Source organism: Vulpes lagopus, chromosome 10 (assembly GCF_018345385.1).
Source record: "Vulpes lagopus strain Blue_001 chromosome 10, ASM1834538v1, whole genome shotgun sequence".
In the NCBI taxonomy this organism is placed as follows: domain Eukaryota; kingdom Metazoa; phylum Chordata; class Mammalia; order Carnivora; family Canidae; genus Vulpes; species Vulpes lagopus.
Window position 1 is genome coordinate 69,447,566 of NC_054833.1, and position 26,308 is coordinate 69,473,873.

General features: G+C 39.6%; 1 protein-coding gene across 1 annotated transcript in view; it reads left to right on the forward strand.

The window, feature by feature from the left end:
- The window catches only part of LOC121500252 (protein MIS12 homolog), an 89,591-nt gene extending 66,343 nt beyond the window's left edge, over positions 1-23,248 (forward strand). The window contains exon 2 of the mRNA XM_041771814.1: positions 23,188-23,248. The gene's annotated coding sequence lies outside the window, so the exon portion shown is untranslated. The remainder of the gene's footprint in view (positions 1-23,187) is intronic.
- The last annotated feature ends 3,060 nt before the right edge of the window (positions 23,249-26,308 follow it).

A 26,308-nucleotide genomic window follows, 5' to 3' on the forward strand; every position in this document is an offset into this window, starting at 1 on the left:
TTGTTTCATTAACTGGGTATTATTGTTCTAAGAAACAATAGAGGTCTATTTTTCAGCTTGTGATTTTTATCGGGAAACAAAGTCAGAAGTTTCCTTAGGCATTTCATGATCTGTTTTGGGGCTGCTGTTAAATAAGGAAAAGGCATTGAATTTATTTTTTTCTTTCATTTTTTAAATTGAAGTTCGATTTGTCAACATAAAGTATAACTCCCAGTGCTCATCCCGTCAAGTGCCACCCTCAGTGTCTGTCACCCAGTCACCCCATCCCCCCAACAACCTCCCCTTCCACTACCCCTTGTTCAATTCTCAGAGTTAGGGGTCTGTCGTGTTCTGTCATCCTAATTTTTCCCACTTATTTTCCCTCCTTTCCCTTATAATCTCTTTCACTATTTCTTAAATTCCCCATATGATGACTGTCCTTCTCCAGTTCCATCTACATCGAAGCAAATGGTGGGTATCTGTTGTTTCTAATGGCTGAGTAATATTCCATTGTCTACATAGACCACATCTTCTTTATCCATTCATCTGTCGATGGACACTGAGGCTCCCTCCACAGTTTGGCTATTATGGACATTGCCACTATAAACATTGAGGGGCAGATGTATCAGCTTTTGACTGCATCTGTATCTTTGGGGTGAATCCCCAATAGTGCAATTGCTGGGTCATAGGGTAGTTCTATTTTTAACTCTTTGAGGAACTTCCACACTATTATCCAGAGTTTCTGTACCAGTTCACATTCCCACCAACAGTGCAAGAGGGTTCCCCTTTCTCCACGTCCTTGCCAACATTTGTTATTTCCTGTCTTGTTAATTTTCCCCATTCTCACTGGTGTGAGGTGGCATCTCATTATGGTTCTGATTTGTATTTCCCTGATGGCCAGTGCTACGGAGAATATTCTCATGTGCTTTTTGGCCATGTGTATGTCTTCTATGTAGAAATTTCTGTTCCTGTCTTCTGCCCATTAAATGATTATATTGTTTGTTTCTTGGGTGTTGAGTTTAATAAGTTCTTTATAGATCTTGGATACTAGTACTTTATCTGATAAGTCATTAGCAAGTATCTTCTGGAGGTTGTCTTAAGTTTTTTTGACTGTTTCTTTTGCTATGCACAATCTTTTTATCTTGATTAAGTCCCAATAGTTCATTTTTGCTTTTGTTTCCCTTGCCTTCACAGATGTATTTTGCAAGAAGTTCCTGTGGCCAAGGTCAAAGAGGGTGTGGTCTGTGTTCTCCTCTAGGATCTTGCTTGATTCTCATCTCACATTTAGATCTTTCAAGCATTTTGAGTATATCTTTGTGTCTGGTGTAAGAGAATGGTCCAGTTTCATACTTCTGCATGCGGCTGTCCAATTTTCCCAGCACAATTTATTGCAGAGACTGTCCCTTTTTCAGTGGACAGTCTTTCCTGCTTTGTTGAATATTATTTGATCATAGAGTTTAGGGCCCATTCTGGGTTCTCTATTCTGTTCCATTGATCTCTGTGTCTGTTTTTGTGCCAGTACCACACAGTCTTGATGATCACAGCTTTGTAGTCCAACTTGAAATCCGGCATTGTGATGCCCCTGACTCTGGTTTTCTTTTTCAATATTCCCCTGGCTATTCAGGGTCTTTTCTGATTCCATACAAATCTTAAGATGATTTGTTCCAAGTCTCTGAAGAAAGTCCATGGTATTTTGATAGGGATTTCATTGAATGTGTAAATTGCCCTGGGTAGCATAGACATTTTCACAATATTAATTCTTCCAATCCATGAGCATGGAGTATTTTTCCATCTCTTTGTGTCTTCCTCAATTTCTTTCAGAAGTGTTCTGTAGTGTTTAGGGTATAGATCCTTTACCTCTTTGGTTAGGTATATTCCTAGGTATCTTATGCTTTTGGGTGCATTTGTAAATGGGACTGACTCCTGAATTTCTCTTTCTTCAGTCTCATTGTTAGTGTATAGAAATGTCACTAATTTCTGGGCACTGATTTTGTATCCTGCCACATTACCAAATTGATGTATGAGTTCTAGCAATCCTGGGGTGGAGTCTTTTGGGTGTTCTATGTACAGTATCATGTCATCTGCAAAGAGTGAGATCTGTATCCAGATTGAGAATGATATTTGCTGTGGGCTTTTTGTAGATGGCTTTTAAGATGCTGAGGAATGTTCCCTCTATCCCTACAGTCTGAAGAGTTTTGATCAGGAATGGCTGCTGTATTTTGTCAAATGCTTTCTCTCCATCAATTGAGAGGGTCATATAGTTCTTGTTTTTTTCTCTTCTTGATGTGATCTATCACACTGATTATTTTACGAGTGTTGAACCACCCTTGCATCCCAGGGAAAAAATCCCACTTGGTCATGGTGAATAATCTTCTTAATATACTATTGGATCCTATGGCTAGTATCTTGGTTAGAATTTTTGCATCTGTGTTCATCAGGGATATTGGTCTGTAATTCTCCTCTTTGGTGGGTCTTTGGTTTTGGATTCAAGGTGATGCTGGCCTCATAAATGAGTTTGGAAGTATTCCATCTCTTTTTATCTTTAGGAACAGCTTTAGTAGATTCGGTGTCATTTTTTTCTTTAAACGTTTGATAGAATTCCCCAGGGAAGCCATCTGGCCGTGGACTTTTTGTCTTGGAAGGTTTTTGATGACTACTTCAATTTCCTCTCTGGATGTTGGCCTACTCAGATTTTCTATTTCTTCCTGTTCCAGTTTTAGTAATTTGTGATTTTCCAGAAATGCATCCATATCTTCTGGATTGCCTAATTTATTGCCTATTTAGCGTTGCTCATAATACATTTTTAAAATTGTATTTCCTTGGTATTGGTTGTGATCTCTTCTATTTCATTCATGATTTTATTCATTCATTTCCTTTTAATAAGGCTACGGATTTTTCTTATTAATCCGTAATATTATCTTATTAATTCTTTCTGGATATAATTTGGCAGCTCCCACATTAGGGACATAAATATTCATGATTGTTACGTCTTCTTGTTGGATAGGCCCTTTAAGTATGATATAGTGTCCCTCTTCATCCCTTACTGCAGTCTTTGGGATAAACTTTAATTTATCTGATATGAGGATTGCTACCCCAGCTTTCTTTTGAGGACCATTTGAATGGTAAATGGTTCTTCATCCTTTCATTTTCAGGCTGGAAGTGTCCTTAGCTCTAAAATGAGTCTCTTGTAGACAGCAAATAGATGGGTCTTGCTTTTTTATCCTGTCTGAAACTTGCATCTTTTGATGGGATCATTTAACCCATTCATGTTCAGAGTAACTATAGAAATATATGAATTTAGTGTCATCGTAATACCTATTCAGTCCCTGCTTTTGTGGATTATTTCTTTGGGCTTCCTCTTTCTTTCACAGGGTCCCTCTTAAAATTTTTTGCAGAGTTGGTTTGGTGGTCATATATTCTTTCAGTTTCTGCCTATCTTGGAAGCTCTTTATCTCTCCTTCTACTCTGAATGGCAGCCTTGCTGGATAAAGTATTCTTAGCTGCATGTTCTTCTCATTTAGGACCCTGAGTATATCCTGCCAATCCTTTCTGGCCTGCCAGGTCTCTGTGGAGAGGTCTGCTGTTAATCTGATATTTCTCCCCATATAAGTTAAGAATCTTGTCTCTTGCTGCTTTAAGAATTTTCTCTTTATCTTTGGAATTTGTGGGTTTCACTATTAAATGTCAAGGTGTTGAACGGCTTTTATTGATTTTGAGGGGCAACCTCTCTATCTCCTGGATCTGAATGCCTGTTTCCCACCCCCAAGTTAAGGAAGTTCTAAGCTATGATTTGTTCAAATATGCTTTATGGCCCTCTGTCCCTCTCGGCATTTTCTGCAACCCCAATTATCCGTAGATTCTTCCTTCTTGGCTATCATTTATTTCCTTTAGCCTTTCCTCATGATCTTTTCATTGTTTTTCTCTTTCTTTCCTCAGCTTCCTTCCTTGCCATCAATTTGTCTTCTATGTCACTCATTCTTTCTTCCATCTCAGTAACCCTCATTGTTAGGACATCCAGTTTAGATTGCATCTCATTTAATTGAATTTTAATTTCAGCCTGATTAGATCTAAATTCTGCAGTAAGGAAGCCTCTTGATCCTTTATGTTTTTTTCCAGAGCCACGAGTAGCTTTATAATTGTGCTTCTGAATTGGCTTTCTGACATTGAATTGTAATCCATATTCTGTAACTCTGTGGCTGAGGGTACTGTTTCTGATTCTTTCTTTTGTGGTGAGTTCTTCCTTCTAGTCATTTTGCTCAGTGCAGAGTGGCTGTATGAGCAGGCTGAGTCAAGAATATCAACCACAACCTAAGTAAATTTCACCCTAGATGATTCTGATGAGGTCAGAGACCAGAAAATGAAAACAAGATCAGAAGAAAATAAAACAAAATTTGTTTTTTGAAATACAAATTTTATTTATTTATTTATTTATTTATGATAGTCACAGGGAGAGAGAGAGAGAAAGAGGCAGAGACACAAGCAGAGGGAGAAGCTGGCTCCATGCACCGGGAGCCTGACATGGGATTTGATCCCGGGTCTCCAGGATCACACCCTGGGCCAAAGGCAGGCGCCAAACCGCTGCGCCACCCAGGGATCCCCTGAAAAACAAAACAAAACAAAAGGTAGTAAAAAATAAAAGGCCAAGAATCCCAAAGAAGAAAAAAAAATGAAAGAAGAGATAAAAACAAAGAGGAGAAAAAGAGAAGAAAAAAAGTGGGGAACTGGGAGAATGTGGTGGTGAAGAAGCTATTGTGGAGGGAGAATGTAGTCTACCTGAGGGGTCCTAGAGGGTGATCCTCTTGGTTCTGAGTGTATTAAGTTCTGTATGTTAAAAGATGCTCACTCCCAAATTTACATTAATGAGCAATACTTTTAGAGACCCCCAACATTGACCACCAAAACATAAATGAGATAAACGAGTGGGGCAGAATGGGAAGGAATAGAGAATATAATCTCAAAGAATGAACCAGCACGGTATACCACTTGCTTCTGGGTGCATACTGGTCATGTTTTAGAGGGTATTAACTTCTGCCATTGTAGAACAAAATGAGACAGAGAAAACAAAAAGACAAAACAAAAAAACATATCTCGTATATCTCCCAAAATTAAATTTAGTATGTTGAAGGGAATCTAGAAGTGGAAAACATATCTCAGACACGTAATTGTAGAAATATGAAAGTCAAAAAGGAAGAAACTTAAAAATGAAGAGGTAGTAAAATATTGTAGTTAAGGTGGGAAAAGAAAAAAATTGGAAATTTTTAGTCTGTTATAAAAACAAATTGTACTGGAAAAGGGGTGAAAAAAGGAGGGGAACCCTTTAGTTCTGTATACTATAAATCCCTCAACTTCCCCTGGAGCTTTCCAGCACTGCTCGGTCAAGAACTTGCTCTTCCCCTGTCTTCCAGCTGGTCTTCTGCAGGAGGGGCCTGCTGTGCTCACTCTCAGGTGTGTGTACCTGGGGGAGCTGCCCTGGTCCCGCCAGGTGCATGACTCAGTGGGAGCTGTTTACCCCTGGAGGCCCGTGTTCCCTGGTGGTCCCGCCCCTCCCAGGCTCACAGTGACACCAGGAGGAACAACACTGGTGTCGGCCAGCACTCCAGCCCTGGCGTCAGCTCCCTGCAGTAACTACGCAGCTCCCAGTCCGCACTGGCCTGGATGCTCCTGGGGTGGGGGGCGCTGACCTGCACAGCTCGGGGGCGCCCAGCGGCAGGAGATTTCTCGCTGTCCTGTGTCCTCCCCACCTCCGCCTGTCCTGGAGGGAGCTCAGGATTGTGAGGCGCAGCCGGGCGCAGCCCCCTCCGCCCGGAGCCCCCGCCTGGCCGCCCCGCGCCCCCCGAGGCCCCGCCGAGTCCGCGCTCTAGCCTTTTACGGAGATCCGCCTGTGGTGTGAGGGGCGCTCTCGCCCGGGCCCCCTTCCTCTCCGAGTGACCCCAGGAGACCGAAGGCTTCACTGCCCCCCCGGCGATCCTGGCCGATTTCCCTGCTGAGCACTTTTCTGTTGGGAAGAATCCAGTGTGGATTTTTAAAGTTCCCGCTTCTGCCGGCCGGGCTTTCCCGTCCCCAAGGCTCTCGCCACCCGGACTTAGCCCAGCTTGATTCTTTTTTATTTATTTTTTTCTGCCTTCCTACCTCGTTAGAAGCAAAACCCTTCTCTAGGCAGCGTTCCAGCTGTTGTCTCTAAATCTCAGGTCAAATTCATAGGTGTTCTGGATGTTTGGAAGTTATCTAAGTAGGTTGGCGGGACCAGATGAGTTGAGGACCCTTCTTCTGGTATCTTGCCCCCTATTTTTTTTTTTAATTTTTGATGTTTAACTTTAATTTTAGTTAACTTACAGTGTAATATTAGTTTCAAGTGCGCAATTTAGTGATTCCATACTTCCATACAACCGCAAGTGCACTCCTTAATGCAAGGATTAATTCCCATCACCTTTTAGCTCATCTGTCACTCTCTCTCTCTCTCTCTTTCCCCTTTGATCATTGTTTTTATATCTTAAATTCCACAAGTGTTTACCCCTCCAGGGGTAAACAGCTCCCACTGAGTCGTGCACCTGGCGGGACCAGGGCAGCTCCCCCAGGTACACACACCTGAGAGTGAGCACAGCAGGCCCCTCCGGCAGAAGACCAGCTGGAAGACAAGGGAAGAGCAAGTTCTTGACCGAGCAGTGCTGGAAAGCTCCAGGGGAAGTTGAGGGATTTATAGTATACAGAACTAAAGGGTTCCCCTCCTTTTTTCACCCCTTTTCCAGTACAATTTGTTTTTATAACAGACACAAGTGTCACTCTCTCTCTCTCTCTCTTTCCCCCTTTGATCATTGTTTTTATATCTTAAATTCCACATTGTTTTTATATCTTAAATTGCACAAGTGCAAGTGCACTCCTTAATGCAAGGATTAATTCCCATCACCTTTTAGCTCATCTGTCACTCTCTCTCTCTCTCTCTTTCCCCTTTGATCATTGTTTTTATATCTTAAATTCCACAAGTGAGTGAAATCATATGGTATTTGTCTCTCTTTGACTTATTTTGCTTAGCATAATACTCTCTCTAGACTTTACCACTTCTTTAAATGTTTGGTAGAATTCACTCATGAAGCCATCTGGTCCTGGGTTTTTGTTTTTTGTGAATTTTTTTTATTACTAACTCAACAGCTTTGCTGGGAATTGGTCTATTCAAATTTTCTATTTCTTTATGCTTCAGTTTTGGCAGGTTATATGTTTCTAGGAATTTATCCATACACAAAAGTAAATTGAAAAACTAGAAATTTCATTCTTTGGCGTGTGTCTATCCAGTTTTCCCAACACCATTTATTGAAGAGACTATCTTTTTCCCACTGGATATTCTTTCCTGCTTTGTCAAAGATTAATTGACCATATAGTTGTGGGTTCATTTCTGGGATGTCTATTTTGTTCTATTGATCTATGTGTCTATTTTCCTGCCAGTACCATAGCGTTTTCATCACAACAGTTTTGTAATATAACTGAAAATCTAGAAATGGGAAGCTTCCTACTTTGCTTTTCTTTTTCAAGGTTGCTTTGGCTATTTGGGGTCTTTTGTGGTTCCATACAAAGTTTAGCTTTGTTTGTTTTAGCTTTGTGAGAAATACTGGTGGCATTTTGATAGGATTATATTAAATGTGTAGGTTGCTTTGACTAGTAAAGACACTTAATATTCTTCCAATCCATGAGCATGGAATATCTTTCCATTTCTTTGTGTCATCTTCAATTTCTTTCATCATTGTTTTCAGAGTACAGGTCTTACAGCTGTTAGGTTTATTATTAAGTATCTTATTTTTTGTTTAATTCTAAATTTTGTTATTAATTTCTTAGTTTCTCTTTCTGTTGCTTTATTACTGATGTACAGAAGTGCAACAGAATTCTATGCATCAATTATGTATCCTGTGACTTTACTGAATTCATTTAATAGTTCTAACATTTTTTGTTTGTTCATTTTTGGAGTTTTCTGGGTTTTCAATATATAGTGTCATGTTATCCATTTCTTCTTGGTTGTCCTATTGGCATATCGTTTTTCATAATGTTCTCTTATAATCCTTTATATTTCTATGGTGTTAGTTGTTATTCCTCCTCTCTCATTTGTAGTTTTAGTTATATGAGTCCTTTATTTATTATTGATAAATCCAGCTAGAGGTTTATCAATTTTATTAATTTTTTCAATGAATAAGCTGCTGGTTGCATTGATCTGTTCTATTGTGTGTGTGTGTTCTGTGTGCTTTGTTTTGGGCTTTGTTATTTTGTTTTAGTTTTTATACCATTTATTTCTGTTATACTCTTTATTATTTCCTTCCTTCTGCTTGTTTTAGTTTTCATTTATTGCTCTTTTCCCAGGTCTCTTAAATGAAAGGTTAGGTTATTCACTTGAAATTCTTCTTGCTTTCTGATGGAGGCTTGTATTGCTATCTTTGTCCCTCTTAGGAGCACTTTTGCTGCATCCCAAAGGTTTTGGACTGTAATGTTTTCATTTTCACTTGTTTCTAGTACTTTCTAAATTTCTTCTTTTATTTTCTGGTTGACCCATACACTGTTTAGTAGCATCTTATTTAACCTCCAGGTATTCGTTGTCTTGTGCAGAATTTTTCATGTGGTTGACTTCTAGTTTCATATAGCACTGTGGTAAGAAAAGATGCATAATGTGACTTTGAGCTTCTTGAATTTCTTAGAGCTGGCTTTGTGGCCTAATATCTGATCTATTCTCAAGGTTGTCCTGTGTACTCTTAAAAAGAATGTATTCTGTTGTCTTAGGATGGAATATTCTGAGTTAGTTAAATCCATTTGTTCCAGTGTGTCTCTACAGGTCATTGTAAGTTTGTTGACTTACTGTTTAAATGATCTGTCCATCCATGTAAATGAGGTGATATAATTCCCTATTACTGTATTATTGTCAATTTATTTCTTTATGTTTGTTATGAATAGTTTTATGTATTTGGGTGCTCTCATTTGGGATGCATATACATTTACAACTGTTATATCTTCTGGTTGGATTGTCCCCTTTATTATTATATAGTGCTCTTCTTTGTTTCCTATTATAGTCTTTGTTATAAAGTCTATTTTGTCGAATATAAGTAGTGGTACTCTAGCTTTCTTTTGACACCAATTTGCATGATAGATATTTCTCCATCCCCTCACTTTCAATCTGCAGGTGTCTTTTGGTCTAAAATGAGTCTTGTAGGCAGCATATAGATGGATCTTGTTTTTTTTTTAAGTCCATTCTGTCACCTTATGTCTTGTGAGTGGAGCATCTAACCCACTTATATTCAAAGCAATTATTGATAGAAATGTATTTATTTCCACTTAGTTGTTTCATAATTGTTTTTATTGTTCTCTAATCCTTTCTTCTTTTGACCTACTTCCATTTTTCTGTCTTTCTTTACTTGGATTTCTTTCTCATTATTTTTTGCATATCTGTATTACTCACTTTTGATTTACGATTACCATTAGGTTTGTATTTAACAACTAAATATAGCAGTGGATATTAAATTGATGATCATCAGGGGCACCTGGGTGGCTCAGTTGGTTAAACGTCTGCCTGCCTTCGGCTCAGGTCATGATCTCAGGGTCCTGGGATTGAGCCCTTCATAAGGTTCTCTGCTCATCAGGGAGTCTGCTTCTCCCTCTCTCTGCCCCTCTCCCCATTCATGCACATTCTCTCTCTTTCTGTCCCAAATAAATAAATAAATAAAATCTTTTAAAAAAAAATTGATGGTCATCAACCAATTCTTTACTCCTCCCCATGTTTTAGTTATATCTTGTCATATTTTACATCCTTTTATTCTGTGAGTTCCTCGGCTGATATTTTACAAAAATATTCATTTTTACTGCTTCTGTGTTTCATATCTTCATACTGTCGTTTTTGTTCTTTCTTTTCCACTCAGAGTTCTCTTTAATATTTATTGCATGACTGGTTTAGGAGTTTTGAAGTCCTTTGATTTTTGTTCTGGGAAACTCTTTATCTCTCCTATTCTGAATAGTAGTTTTGCTATATAGTAATTTTGGCTGCAGACCTTTCCCATTCAGCATTTTAAAATATATCATGCCACTCCTTCTGACTTGAAACATTTCGGGAAAAAAAAAATCCCCTGATAGCCTTATGTTACCATCTTGTCTTCCCGCTTTTGAATTTTTTTCTTTAATTGCTATATTTTGCCATTTTTATTGTAATGTGTCTTGGTGTGGATCTGCTTTTATTCATTTTGTTGGTAGTCCTCTGTGCTTCTTGGATCTAGATATCTGTTTCCTTCTCCAGATAAGGAAAACTTTTAGCTATTAGTTCTTCAAATAAATTTTCTGCTCCCTTTTCTCTCTCTTCTTCTGGAACTTCTATAATGTGAATGTTATTATGTTTGGTGGAATTACAGAGTCACTAAGTCTATCCTTGTTTTGCATAATTTTGTTTCTTTTGTTCAATTTGATTGCTTTCCATTATTCAGTTTTCCAAGTCATTAATTTGTTCCTCTGCTTCTTCCAGCCTGCTATGTAATCCATCAAGCATATTTCTTCTGTTGTTTGTTAAGCTCTGTATCTCTATGTTATTCCTTATCCCCCTGTTAAGAGTCTCATTCATGTACTTTACTCTTTTAAGACCAGTGAGAATCTTTATGATCATTATTTTAAATTATCTATCAGGCATCATACTTATATCTGTTTCATTTAGTTCTCTGGCTATGGACTTGTTCTGTTCTTTCATTTGGGACAAATTCCTCTTTCTTCTCATTTTGTCTAAGTCTATGCCTGCTTCTCTGTGTTAGGAAAGTCAGCTACTTATATTCTTAGGGAAATAACTTCATGAACAAAAACTCCAAGGTTGGAGATGTGTTGCCGTCAAAGGTTATGCCTAGTCTTCTGAAGGAGGTACCCACTGTCCTGGGACTGAGGAGAATGTGACTAGGAAGGACGATTCCCCCAGAGCATGGTAGGGTGGGACTTAGTGTAAGAAAATTAGGTAGTAGTTTTGGCACTGTGCTGGTTGCCACAGGTGGCTCTGTGTTAATACTAATGGGCAGATGAGGGAAAAGGTTCTGGTAAGTTCCTTTGTTCCTGGAGGGGTTTCTCTGTGAATACTACCTCTCTGGGACATGCTTCAAGAAGAGCAAATAACCTCCTTACTGTGTGCCCTAGGCATTCTTTTGATTGCTATTTCCACACTATATGTCTGCAAACTGTTTGCCTTGCCTTCTTTCCAAGATTAGCACCAATGCCTCTGCAGTCTCCTGGAGCCAAATCCATTGACCTTTAAAACTCTAGGCTTTAAACCCTGCTGGTTTCAAGAACTCTCAAAATTGGGCCCCTCTTGCTTTCCAAGATAATTGCTATGAGGATTCATCTTCCCTCTGTGCTAGTCTGTCTCTCCACCCTTTCTGTGACCACAGCTCCCACTCCACTGCAACAGTCATGATCCTTTTCTCTCCTAAATGATGTCTCCCGGGATCCCTGGGTGGCGCAGCGGTTTAGTGCCTGCCTTTGGCCCAGGGCGCGATCCTGGAGACCCAGGATCGAATCCCACGTCAGGCTCCCAGTGAATGGAGCCTGCTTCTCCCTCTGCCTGTGTCTCTGCCTCTCTCTCTCTCTCTCTCTCTCTATCATAAATGAATAAAAAATAATAATAAATAAATAAATAAATAAATGATGTCTCCCCACTTCCTACCTTCTTCAATGTGGCCTCTTCTCTACCTTTTAGTTGTGGAGTTTGTTCTGCTAGTCTTCAGGTCTATTTCTGAGATATTTAGGATGATTTGATAGTTATCTAGTTGTATACATGAGTCAAGGTAAGCCTGCAGTCCTCCTAGGCTGCCACTATCTTCCCTGGTCCCTGCATATCTATTTCTTGGAGGTAGCAGAAGGTTCTTAGGGGGTAAGCTGCTTCATGCTTGATAATTCTGTGGTCCCCAAGAAAGCAAGTATTGAGATGTCCAGGGCTCTTTTTAGAACCAAGATGGTTATGTCATAGCAGAAATTCCCTGCAGAGAGGACCAGAGTCCTCCTGGTTGGCTAGGAGGGACCAGTCAGCCCTAAGGACAACATTCAGTCACCCAGCGGTTTGAAAAGATGCTGTTTACTCCTCCCAATCTTCAAATTTCAAAGACAGGGACTGTTGGCAGGGGTATGTGTAGAGAATTAACTTTACCCAAAGAGAAGTCTGGCCTTTGTTCTCAGCCAGTGGGAGGTGATCTCAGGTCCCTGGATTGTCCTGCTTGATAGGACATTGTGTTTACCCGAGGGCTTTGGCCACTGACAGTCTAGCAATGTGATTTGTGATGGGACTGTTCACACAGCATGATTACGATTTGGGCACATGGTATTTGTGTCCCCATTCAGAGGAACTAAGGACTAATGGTGTCAACCTGACCTCTGGGAGGACAAAAGACTAAAAGTCGGCCACTTAGGCAGCATGTGGCTGAGCCCCAACAAAACTTTGAACATAAAGGCTCTGGTGAATTTCCTGGTCAGCACCATACAGTGCATATTGTTATGCATCATGGCCATACAAGGCTTGACTTGCTAGCCAAGATTCCACAGGGAGAGAAAAAGACTAGAACTACTCCTATACATACCTTATATGGCTCTTCCCTTGGTTACTTCTAATTTAAACCCTAACCGTGCAATAAATTGTCTGAAAGGGATGCCTGAGTGGCTCAGTCAGTTAAGCATCTAACTCTTGGTTTTGGCTAAGGTCATGATCTCAGAGTTGTAAGAGCAAGCCCTGCATCAGGCCCCACACTCAGCAAGGAGTCTGCTTAAGATTTTCTCTCTCCCTCTCCCTTTTCCCCTTCCTCCTCTTTAAAATAAAAAAATGGGGGGATCCCTGGGTGGCTTAGTGGTTCAGCGCCTGCCTTCGGCCCAGGGCATGATCCTGGAGTCCCGGGATTGAGTCCCACATCGGGCTCCCTGCATGGAGCCTGTTTCTCCCTCTGCCTCTCTCTCTCTCTCTCTATCACAAATAAATACTATTTTTAAAAAATTAATAAATCTTTAAAAATATTAAATTGAATCTGTGAGTATAGCCATTTTCACTGAGTTCCATGAGTCCTTCTAGCAAATTATCGAAATTAAAGGTGGTTTTGGGAACTCTCAAAACTTGCAATTCATGTCAGAAGTATAAGTAGTCTTCTGGGGACTGTCCACTCAGAATGAAGCTTGGTTAATCTTGGGTAAGATCCGTACACAAGAGTAAAAACTGGATAAGATACAAGGGCATCTGCACTGAAAAATCTGTGAGAATATGAACTTAGATTCAGTAGTCTCATGGTGTCATTTCAGGGGTGGGGACTGGATGGAAGGTGGGTGGACCAAATAGGATCAAATCACGGCGACATTTATTTATTTATTTTTTTTTCACGGCGACATTTTAAAGAGGATAAATAAATAAATAAATAAATAAAAGGTCTAGAAGAAGTGATGCATGGACACACACATTCACATATGCATAAACACATATGCATGCACATAGACACATATTCACACACGCATATACATTTACACAGAGAAACATACCTGTGTACACATACAAACATGCACACATTCAACCAGACCCTTGAAGGAACAGAGAAAGTGAGTTACCCACTTGCTCCTATTCTGGGCATACAAAATTGTGTTTTCAGATTCCTCAAATCTTTATGAAGGCCCCCCCCTCCCCAAGCATAGGTGTAGAGATTCACTCAGGGCAGGAGAGTATGAGGACATTAGGAGGGCAGAGGTAACACAGGGCATTACAGGCCTGGCAGGGAGGCTGAGAGGGCCATGTTTAGCTTATGTCACAGCACCATGAACACGAGTCCCTGTCAACTGCAGCCCTAGCCACGGATTAATTGGAATTCCAGCCACAGAGGCTTCTCAGCAGCCAGTGAGGAAGGGGCTGTTCTGCCCAGATTAAGTCACTTCTATGGTCAGGGATCCAGAAGAACCCTAAAATACAGCAATAACTTAGAACAGCAGCCAAAATAAAGTGCATTTCTTCCCAAAGATGCCAAGAAGACAAAGGTGTTTGCTTTGCTAACCTTGAGTTTTGCTCAGAAACATTTAACTAAAAAATGAGGGAAACCACAGTAGTAATATAATTTTCTTTTAAAGCTTTCCTCTAGGGAAACGGGTCAATATAAGTCCAGGACTTCTGAGAGACCAGTCCTGTCTGATGAGGGGAGCATGGAAAGAATGAGTGGAGTCTGCACTGACTGCAAGATGATGGTGTCTAATGAAGAGTATGCCCAGGCTCAACACTGCACTCAGCTCCTACAGCCCACAATCTTGTTTCTGCCTGAAGTCCCCAGCATGGCTTTCAGTGCCTCCTCTAGAAACCAAAAGCTTGCTTTCCACCTTCAGCACACTCCACTGCTCTCAGACATGTTTTGTTTCAGCAGCACTAGCTCCTCCTGGAGCTGAGCCTGTTCTATCTATCTCTCCTTCCTGGATGTTCAGGCTTTCAGAGTCCATGCCAGCTCTCCTTGACACAGCACCCAGTTGGCCTAGCCCCACACAATGACAACTCATCTCACCCCCTTCCCTTGGACCTGGAGGATGGATAAAAAACTGAGTAGCTATTGGTTGGACACTTACCCATATCTTCTGTACCTTGTTTACAACTAGACTACAGATAAGCAATTAGAACTGCACAATCTTAACTCAGACTTATTTTATGTCCCTAATAAGTTCCCCCAACTCCCAGCACTGGAAAAAAAACAGAAAAAGAAAAAATTTGCAAAATTAAGTGCAAGGCATTCGGTTAGAAATTGTACACACAATGTTTACTTGTTTACTGCCATCTTCATAACAACCCTATGAGAATAGTATTACTCTCAATATTTCCATTGTATGAATGAGCTATTTGCTCAGGGTCATGCCACTTGGGCTTTTATTACCCAAGGATAGAATCTCTGTTTCTGTCCTCTCTCGTTCATTCTCTTTCTCTCTCCCTCTCTCTCTCTCTCTCTCTCTCTCACACACACACACACACGCACACACACACATACACACACACACCTTTGCAAATGGTGGAAATTCTTTTGAACTAAAATATAAACCTTTGCCAAATCACTGCAAATTTTAGAACTTGCCTTTTGCTCTAACAGGCTCCTTACTTTACTGAACTCTTATGCCAGTGAATGTCCTGGACTGTCTGAAAAGGGTGAGTAATTAGCAAGTAAAAAAATACTTGATTAACAAGGCTGCTTACACTAAGATTAAAGAGTAAGGGCCTTAGGATGAATTCCAAAGAGGAGGAAATGGCTTGGAGGGGGTTTGAAGGGGATGGGGTGGGTAGGTGTCAGCTCACAGCCCTGAGAAGTAGGCAGTCACTTAGGGAAAAGGAACTGTAAAAGTCATAAAGAAACCTTGAGTTCGAGAGGGGACAGACCAGGGCCAATCCATTTATATGAAAAATTAAGTTTCATAGTAACCTTGTGTAAAGGACAAATCCATTTCAGTTTTTATTTCCTCCCCATTTGTACTTGATGTAGCCACAAAACCATAAACCCTCAGTTGGCAACTCACCTTCTCTCTCAATTCATCTGATGTGATTCCGTCTCATTACTTATCTCCCAATGCGGTGGCTTTTAAGAAATGCTGGTAACTCCCCTTTCCTTACTGCCCCCTTAAGCCCACCCCACCCCTCTGTCTGTGCCTTGGAACCTGGGAGGTGAGCCCACTGATTAAGGACAGATCTCTCTGGGGAAATAGGCCTCAGGGAGGAATCCCAGTTTTAGGAGCTGTCTCTTTCCTGGCCCTTGTTTCCCACAGCTCAGACTTCCCACCTGGGCCAGCATCTAAGAAACCTGTCACAGTGGTCCTACATTTTCTTTGGGCCAGCCTGAGCCAGCAGCAGTAGGACCATGAGCTGCCAGGGTTCTCTGTCTGCAGTTAGTCTGCTCTGGTGGTGAATCAATGTGGCACTGGGCAGAACGGGAGGACTTACACATGGGATGGCTGGACTTATGCATATAATGCCTTGGTTGCCCTTGTGGGCTATAGTGTTCCTGCAAGGACAGCTCTGATCCCACTGTCTCACAATCCTACTCCCCCCAGATGTATCTCATAACATCTGGGGAGATTACTCACCCACCACACTTAGGATCATGACACTTAGCAGGACTGAAATTTCCATTTTACACAAAAGGCACATTTGTTTAGCTGTATGCATGATCCTTAGTTAGAACAAATAGTCTTAGCCACACAAAAAAATAAAATTTATGATTCACTGACAAATAATAGCATCTGAAAACAACAGATGTACTTAAAATGAAGATATACTTCATTTTTTCTTTCCCAAAACACTTCTGATTGAATAATGTATTATAATGATTAAGCTGCTAGTTTCCAAAATGTTTTTAAGAGTTTATGAAGCGATCTTTCCTCTGAGCTGTCCAGGGAGGATCTGAAGTGGTGGTGAAGTTGAGAAAAGTGGATAGTCTTTTAGCCTAACGGCTTCTGGTGGTTGGAAGAGGGAGAGCCTGGGAGTTTCCAGGACTGGGGTGCAGGGTGTATGGTGAGGTTGGACTGAGGTCCCAGGGTAGGCCCTGAACTAAATATTCATCAAGGCAGTGACCAGGCAGGGGAGCTTGCTGCTTTCTACCACCCTAAGCCAGAACCAGAGGCCACTGTCCTGAGCTGCAGCTGTGAGGATTTCGAGTAGACCTCAAGGCGGACTCCAAACTTCATCCCAGGCCTAGAGTAGGGCAAGCAGCCCTAAGAGGCTGAGGCCAGCAAAGATCAAGTGACCAAGACTTGTACTATGTCAGTGAGGTCTGCTCTGAAGAAAATATTCACTAGATGATCCCAAAAGCCCTGGAAGAGCAAAGAAGTGTGGATGGTGAAGGAAGAAGGTCAGTAGGTGGATGGTGGATGAGGTGGGAGGAACCTGAAACAGAGACTCCCTTGAGGCTTTTAGTTAAATTAGTGCATCTACTCCTTCCTTCCTCCACCCCACTCCCTGCCCCCATCAAAATGATTTCAGGTCCTGGTCTTCTCTGACAATATGATATCATCCCTGTAAGAAAGTTGGGTATTTGGAGAGGGGGCAGGAGGGACAGTGTGGAATGAGGAATTCTGGGTTCTGCTTCTCCTTGAGGCATGGATATGAGTGTGCTATGAGCCAGTCAGCCACACTCTTCATGGCCTGCCATTTATTTTATCTTCAACACTCAAGAAGCACTGAGGTCCTTCCTACAGCCTCCCCTAACCTTACCCTCCTCTCTGTATGTACTGGGAGGGATGGCTCAACTTCATATTAATGGAGTCAAAGTTGAGTCTTCTTAAAACAAAGTATAGTGTCCAAAACCTAATGGGTCTCCATGTGAAAGAAAGAGTAGGCCAGAGTAGGAATTGGGGGGAAGATGACGACCAAGAAGTGGTAATTTGCTAGATGTCAGGAACAGGAACGGATATTCTACCTGCAATGTCTTAAATACCAGGAGGTCAGGAAACTGGTACTATTTCTAGAATTGTTACTTCCTGGTGTGTAATCTTGGGCAAATCATGTTTCTAATCTGGGCCTGTTTGCCTCATCTGAAAACTAGAACTCCTCCAGGAATCAATCCCTCCATCCTAAAAGTTAATGTTGAGCTGCCATTTTGGATGGAGCACACTCAGAAATCACCCCACATTATCTCTGAAGACAACTCTATGTCAGGCTATTAGAGCATGAAGGGACCTTAGAGTCTCCTAGTGCAGTGCTCCCAAAATTTAACCTTACAGAAAATCTTCAGGAATGTTCATGTAAATGCAGATTCCTGGACCAGTGCCTCTCTACTAAATCCTCATCTTCTGGAGTAGGGTAAGCAAGTCTGTATTTGCCAGTAACTACCCAGATGACTCTATATCCCTGGATCAGCCCCTGTCCATGGACACATATTTGGGAATCACACTGATTCAGCATACACTCTTTATGACAAAGATGAGAAAGTGGGACCCCAGGCACATCATGTAGCAGCTACAAGCCCAAGTCCTCCTGCCCCACCCTGCTGCCTCAGCAAAACTGCACTATCACTTCTACCCACTAGAGGGCTCCCTCCTCAGCAGAGTCCCAGTCACTGCCAGTCTCCCTTGTCCTTACAAATCTCCATAGAAGCTCCATTGTACAATAGCATTTGCTTTGAAGGCTTTGATAATTTTGTGCTAATCTAGTCGTGATTCATTAAAGTTGGAAGTTTGGTGCTGGCCTCACTTTGGTGTTTGAGAAGCCCAGGATGGAAACTGGCACATGCTGGTTTCACTGTCCCCATCTTAGGCAAAGAGATCTTTTTCAAAAAACTAATTTAATCATGTCAGCCTTTTACTCAGAATACTTTTATGGCAGTTGACCTAGGATTAGGATTAAAAACAACAACACAGCTGACATAGCGTTGTATGATTGTTTCCCTTTACCTTATGAGGAAAGTGATTCTCTTAAACAGTGCCTTTTTACTTGAGGTTCACTCTGCCTAAGTTTTGCTTCCCTGGGTCTTCACCTGGCTGGCTCCTTTGCCTCACTCATGTCTGTGCTCAGTGTCACATCCTCAGAGGTTTCCTCTTGATTATAGCCCCAGTCACAAGTTTTTTATGCCACCACAATGTTTTAGTTTGTTTTTATTTTATTATATATATATATGTATATATATATATACACACATATATATATCTTTTTATTGAATTTCGATTTGCCAACATATAACACCCAGTGCTCATCCTGTCAAGTGCCTCCCTCAGTGCCCGTCACCAGTCACTTCATCCCCTCACTTTCCTTCCCTTCCATACCCCTTGTTCATTTCCCAGATATAGGAGTCTCTCATGTTTTGTCACCCGCTCTAATTTTCCCACTCATTTTCCCTCCTTTCCCCTATTATCCCTTTCACTATTTCTTATATTCCCTGTATGAGTGAAACCATATGATGATTCTCCTTCTCCGATTGACTTACTTCACTCAGCATAATATCCTCCGGTTCCATCCACATTGAAGCAAATGGTGGCTATTCATCCTTTCTGATGGCTGAGTAATATTCCAGTGTATATATAGACCACATCTTCTTTATCCATTCATCTGTTGATGGACATTGAGGCTTCTTCCACAGTTTGGCTGTTGTGGACATTGCTGCTATAAACATTACAATTACCACTCCTTGAAATTCTCTCTCTCTCTCCTTCTGTCACTGCCCACCCCCCACACACACACACATTGTTGTTTGATGGTATTGCTATCCCCCAGTTAGTGAATTCCATGAGGGAAAGATCTTTGCTGTCATAGTCAAACCTGTGTCCCCAGAACCCAGGACTCTGTACATGGCAGGTACCCAGTAAAGAAAAGGCACCTGGGTGATTCAGTCAGTTGTTCCCTTCAGCTTAGCTCATGATCTTGTGGTCCTGGGATCCAGTCCCACATCTGGCTCCCTGCACAACGGGGAGTCTGCTTTTCCCTCTTCCCCTCCTCTCTTCATGCTCTCTCTCTCTCTCTCTCTCTCTCAAATAAATAAATAAATAAAATTTTGAAAAAGAAAAGAAGAAACCAAAGATGTAGTAGTGTAGGCCAGGAGCACAGATTAATTCAACCTGTCACTGAGGCTTTTGAAGTTCAGTGGGAAAGATAGTCTCATAAACAATACATTGTCCAGCCCTGCAATAAGTGGTTTGAAAGAGGGATAAAAATTACTCTTTAGGAACATGGATGGGACATCTGCAGGGATGTTAGGGAAAGCTTCATGCAAGAGGAACAGTTGAGCTCATCTTCAAGATGAGTTGGAATTCACTTGGTGGAGAATGAAGGAAGGCATTTCAGGCAGGGGGAAGAAAAAGTGAGAGGTGACTTTGATTTGAAGATAAATGAAGAGTAAGTGTAAAATAAGGAAGAGAGTGATAAAAGTGAAAGAAGCAATGTTGGGTGGAAAACCTAGGGATGAAGGAATAGAAATAGCCTAGGTTTTGAAAGCTCTGCATTCTCTCAGAATTTTCAAAGTGATTCTGAAGGCACTGGGGAGCCAAGAAAAAGCTCAATACATAGATCAAATTGCTTTTGTAATTTGTTTTGTTGTTTTGTTTTCTTCAATCAGAGGAATAATTTTATTTTATGAAGATTATGAATGGTAGCTGTGGTGAAAGAAGGAGTTGAGGGAGGTGAAGCCAAAGTCAGGAGACATCTAAGAGGGTGTTATAATAACTCTGGCAAGAAATGACGAATGGTCCAAACTGGGAAAGATTGTGTTCAATAAAGGGAGACAGAACACGAGAGACTCCTAACTCTGGGAAACAAACTAGGGGTGGTAGAAGGGGAGGTGGGTGGGGGTTGGGGGTGACTGGGTGATGGGCACTGAGGGGGGCACTTGATGGGATGAGCACTGGGTGTTATTCTATATGTTGGCAAATTGAACACCAATAAAAAATAAATTTATAAAAAAATAATTGTGTTCAATAAAGTGAATTGGACAAAATTTATCATTTACCATAAAATTTAATAGAACATGATATATTAGTCAGAGTTCACCAAAGAAAAGAAATAATAAGACAGACAGATGCTTAGATACTTAAAGATAGGTAGATAGATATAAAGAGAATATTGATAAGCAATTGGCTCATGCATTTGTGTAGGCTGAGAAGTCTCATGATCTGCCATGTGTCATCTGGAGACCTAGGATTGCTGGTGATGTAATTCCAGTGTGAACACTATGGCCTGAGGATCAGGAGGGCCAATCGTTTCAGTTTCAGTCCTAACACATGAGAAGACTGATGTTCCAGCTCATCCAATTAGGCAGAGACTGAATTCTCTCTTCTTATACCTTTTATTTCATTCAGGACTTCAATGAAATAGAGGATACCTAGCCACATTGTGGTAGGAAATCTGCCTTACTCAGTCTACTGATTCTAATGCTAATCTCATCTAGAAACACTTTCACAAACTCACATAAAAATAATGTTTAACTAAATATCTGGGCACCCCATGACCCAGTCAAGTTGTCACATAACATTAACCATAGTCGGTGACTTGTTTCACCCATTTGTTAATTCTTAAATCTAAACTTAATCTCTACCAAACTCCAAAGTCCACATTTGTGTGGTTGAAGTTGAATCTACTGCAGGGCAAATTCTTGTCCTTTGGTTTACTTCTCACTAGAGCTGGACAACCTGTTAAAGACAAACAAAACAAAACAAAACAAAACTCATGACATTAAAATTTGTATACATTTAAAGAAGATAAGTTACCTCAGAATTATTATTTCTAAACCTAGGTTTAAAATTTTCAGAGCCAATGATTTTGTTTTATAATATGTGAAACTGCTTCTTGACAGAAAAAGGTATGGTTTTTTTTTAAAGGTATGTTTTTAAAGTCTTGAAGTACAAGAAGAAGGAAGTGACTGAATACAGAGATAGTCTTTATGTTTGTAATGCCAAAAATGACAACCTCTGCTTCACCTATATTTCTTGCCCCTTGTTTATAGAATCACAAAATGCATTGGCTTCCTTACCTTCTCATACTATTTTATTTAAATAAGGGCATGTTGAAAGAAATAGAGAAGAGAAGATATAATAATATATACTGACGTTCAGTATGTGTAAAACGCAACCCTATAAGGTTAATGTTAGCATCATTCTGATTTTTGGAGTGAGGAAACCAAGGCTCAGAGCAATTATGTCATTGTACCAGCTAGTACATGGGTCATGTACATGAATTAGGCTGGGTGTATAGAATTGTATAGGCCAAGTTTGGAATTTAAAAGAACTATTTATGGAATTAGTTGTTTTTTTGTTATCTTTTTATTTTGAAATAATTTCAAATTACTGAAAATTTGCAAGAATTATAGAAGGCAACTTGTGCCTGTAAATATTCCCCAATGTTAGAATCTCATTACATTTCCCTTTTCTCTCTCTATAGACAGCTATGTTTATTTTTAACTACATTTTATTGTAATAACTCATTCTTGTGGAAATACCAGAGAAAGGGAAAATGAAAAAATTGACAAACTACTATTACCAATTTCTCATATGCCCTTTCAGAAATAGTCTATATATACAAATATATGTCCCTTATTTAAAAATAAAACATGTTATAGACATTGATTTGCATCTTTCTTTTTATACTTGGAAAAATACCTTAGAGATAACTTCCTATGTAAATACATACTTCTTTATTTTTAACATCTGTATCCAATTAGATAATTGAACTTTAATTTAACCAGCCTCAATATTTATGTGTACTATTATTTCCAGTCTTTGACTATTACAAACACTACTATAATGAACATGTATATACATACATTTTTGCTTTATGCAAGAGTATGTAAGAAAAGTACCTAGAAGGAAAATATGCCCTCCCACCAATTTTTAAAACAAAAATGAAGAGACTCAAATTTTCCATTTATAAACCATTATCTAGAGGATGAAACCTCAAATGAATAACTCTAAAGATGGCTAATCTATAAGGAAAGGCTAATATTAGACTGACCCTGCCTTGTGGGTAATTCCATCTATAGTTTTTCTTCTTTCTCTTTGCTCTAGTGAGTTCAACCAAATGGGATTACCACAGATTATCCATTTATTATTTCTAAAATAATTAAATCTCTGTATTTTACTTGTAAATATTCCTTATCCTTTCAAATAGGAAAGTAAAATGCTGTCACATGTAACAATAAATGGAATGAATTTACAATTAAAAACAAAAGGAGTTTGAAAATTGTTCAGATTTCCAAATTTTCTTGTCTACTTTAAGTATGATCTCATTATTATAATTTTATGTGGCTAAAATAATTTGAGTCTTTTGTGAACCATCATGAAACATTGAGTTATTTCTTTTAAACTTTGTGTTTAACTTGTTCTTTTAAAATATTTTGAGATATTTTCTTAAATCAAAAATTAAGGTCATTGATTTTAGTCCTTTCTTTTTTTTCTAATGTAGTTCTTTAGTGCTATCAATTTCTCTGTAAATACTGTTTTAGGTCAATCTCACAAGTTTGATGATTTTCATTTTTCTTTAGCTCAAAATAGTTTCTAATTTCACTTATTTCTTTTTTGAAGTGTGTTCTTTCTTTCCTTGATTTGTGTTTATTTTTATAAGTCTCAAGGTAATATTGGTCAGTGTTCTTTCCTGTGCTATTTTTTTGGGAGTTTGTGTTAGATTGATATGAATCTTTGATACAGTTGAAGGGGAGCCAGAAAATGCCACCTCAAAACATGCCTCTTTTTCTTTTTCTTTTTCTTTTTCTTTCTCTTTTTCCTTTCTTCTCTTTACTTCATTCTTTCTTTCTTTCATAGGCTCCACACCCAACATGAGGATCAAACTCAGGAAACCAACATTAAGAGTCACATGCTCCACTGGCACCATGTCTCTCTGATATAAGGATTATCCTGAACTGATTATTTTCAAGAAAGAGCAGAAACAGAAGAAGTTACTGAGTAGAAAACTGAGTAGAAGTTACTTTTTTGTAAAATATATTTATATTTATGAGGTAAACCACCATTTGTAAGGGTTTCTTCCTCTCTGTAACAGGAAGAAATGGATAACTAAATCTTTAGAAATCCTTATCAACAAGATTCAAGAGACTTCGTGACTGCAAAATTTAGATCTAAAAAGGCCAAAATTAAAAATCAATTAAATGAGATGCAATCCAAACTGGAGGTCCTAATGACAAGAGTTAATGAGGTGGAAGATAGAGTGAGTGACATAGAAGACAAGTTGATGGCAAGGAAGAAAGAAGAGGAAAAAAGAAAAAAACAAAAGACCGTAAGAAAGGTTAAGGGAAATAAATGATAGACTCAGAAGGAAGAATATACGGATATTGGGATTCCAGAGAGCCCTGAGAGGGACAGAGGGCCATAAAAAATATTTGAACAAATCATAGCTCTGTAGAACTGTAGAACCTCCCTAATTTGAGGAGGGAAACAGGCATTCAGATCTAGGAGATAGGGAGGGTACCCCCACCCAATCAATAAAAACCATTCCACACCTTGACATTTAATAGTGAAACTTGCAAATTCCAAAGATAAACAGAAAGCTCTTAAAGCAGCGAGAGACAAGATTCTTAACTTATACAGGGAGAAATATTAGATTAACAGAAGACATCTCCACAGAGACGTGGCAGGCCAGAACAGCTGGCAGGATATATTCAGGGTCCTAAATGAGAAGAACATGCAGCTAAGAATACTTTATCCAGCAAGGCTGTCATTCAGAATAGGAGAGAAAAAGAACTTTCAAGATAGGCAGAAACTGAAAGAATATGTGACCACCAAACCAGCTCTGCAAGAAATTTTAAGAGGGACCCTGTAAAAGAAAGAGGAAACCCAAAGAAATAATCCACAAAAACAGGGATTGAATAGGTATTACGATGACACTAAATTGGTATATTTCAAAACTTAATCTGAATGTGAATTAAATGATCCCATCAAAAGACGCAGGGTTTTGGACTGGACAAAAAACCAAGACCCATCTATATACTGTCTACAAGAGACTCATTTTAGAGCTAAGGATGCTTCCAGCCTGAAAATGAAAGGGTGGAGAACCATTTATCATTCAAATAGTCCTCAACAGAAAGCTGGGGTAGCAATCCTCATATCAGATAAATTATAGTTTATCCCAAAGACTGTAGTAAGAGAAGAAGAGGAACACTATATCACACTTAAAGGGTGTATCCAATAAGAAGACCTAACAATCATGAATATTTATGGACCTAATGTGGGAGGTGCCAAGTATATCAATCAATTAATAACAAAAGTAAAATCATACTTATATAATAATACATTAATAGTAGGAGACTTCTACAGGGCACTTTCTCTTTTTTTAAGATTATTTATTTATTTATTCATGAGAGACACAGAGAAAGAGAGGCAGAGACACAGGCAGAGGGAGAAGCAGGCTCCATGCATGGATCCCGACGTGGATCTTCATCCCGGGTCTCCAGGATCAGGCCCTGGGTTGAAGGCGGCGCTAAACCACTGAGCCACCCGGGCTGCTCTACACGGCACTTTCTACAAATGACAAAACTTCTAAGCACAACATCTCCAAAAAAATAAGGGTTTTAAAGGATACACTGGACCAGATGGATTTAACAGATATTTACAGAACTTTCCATCCAAACGCAACTGAATACACATTCTTCTCAAGTACATATGGAACTTTCTCCAGAATAGACCACATACTGGTTCACAAAGCAGGCCTCAACCAATGCCAAAAGATTGATATTGTCCCCTGCATATTTTCAGACCATAATGCTTTGAAACTAGCACTCAATCATAAGAAGACCCATAATGAATGGGTCAACCAGGAAATTAGAAAAGAATTAAAAAGATTCATGGAAACTAATGAAAATGAAGCTACAACTGTTCAAAGTCTTTGGGAATACAGCAAAAGCAGTGCTAAGAGGGAAATACATTGCAATACAAGACTCCCTCAAAAAATTGGAAAAAAAACCCTCAAATATACAAGCTAACCTTGCACCTAAAGGAGCTGGAGAAAGTCCAGCAAATAAAACCTACACCAAGCAGAAGAAGAGAGATAATAAAGATTCGAGCAGAACTCAGTGAAATAGTGACCAGAAGAACTGTACAACAGATAAACAAAACCAGGAGTTGGTTCTTTGAAAGAATTAATAAGATAGATAAACCATTAGCCCACCTTATTAAAAAGAAAACAGAAAAGACTAAAATTAATAAAATCACGAAGAAAGAGGAGAGATCACAACCAACACCAAGGAAATACAAACGATTTTAAAAATGTATTATGAGCAGCGTAATGGATGCATTTCTAGAAAGCCACAAACTACCAAAACTGGAACCAGAAGAAATAGGAAACCTGAACAGACCAATAACCAGAGAGGAAATTGAAACAGTCATCAAAAACCTCCCAAGACACAAAAGTCCGTGGCCAGATGGGTTCCCAGGGGAATTCTATCAAAAGTTTAAAGAAGAAATAATACCTATTCTACTACAGCTGTCTGAAGGATAGAAAGAGATGGAATACTTCCAAACTTGTTTTATGGGGCCAACACCACCTTAATTCCAAAACCAGACAAAGACCCCACCAAAAAGAAGAATTATAGACCAATATCCCTGATGAACACAGATGCAAAAATTCTCAACAAGATACTAGCCAATAGGATCCAACTGGACATTACGAAGATTATTCATCATGACCAAGTGAGATTTATCCCGGGGATGCAAGGCTGGTTCAACACTCGTAAAACAATCAAAGTGATAGATCATATCAACAAGAGAAAAAACAAGAACCATAGGATCCTCTCAATAGATGGAGAGAAAGCATTTGACAAAATACAGCATCCATTCCTGATCAAAACTCTTCAGAGTGTAGGGATAGGGGAACTTTCCTCAATATCTTAAAAGCCACCCATGAAAAGCCCACAGCAAATATCATTCTCAATGG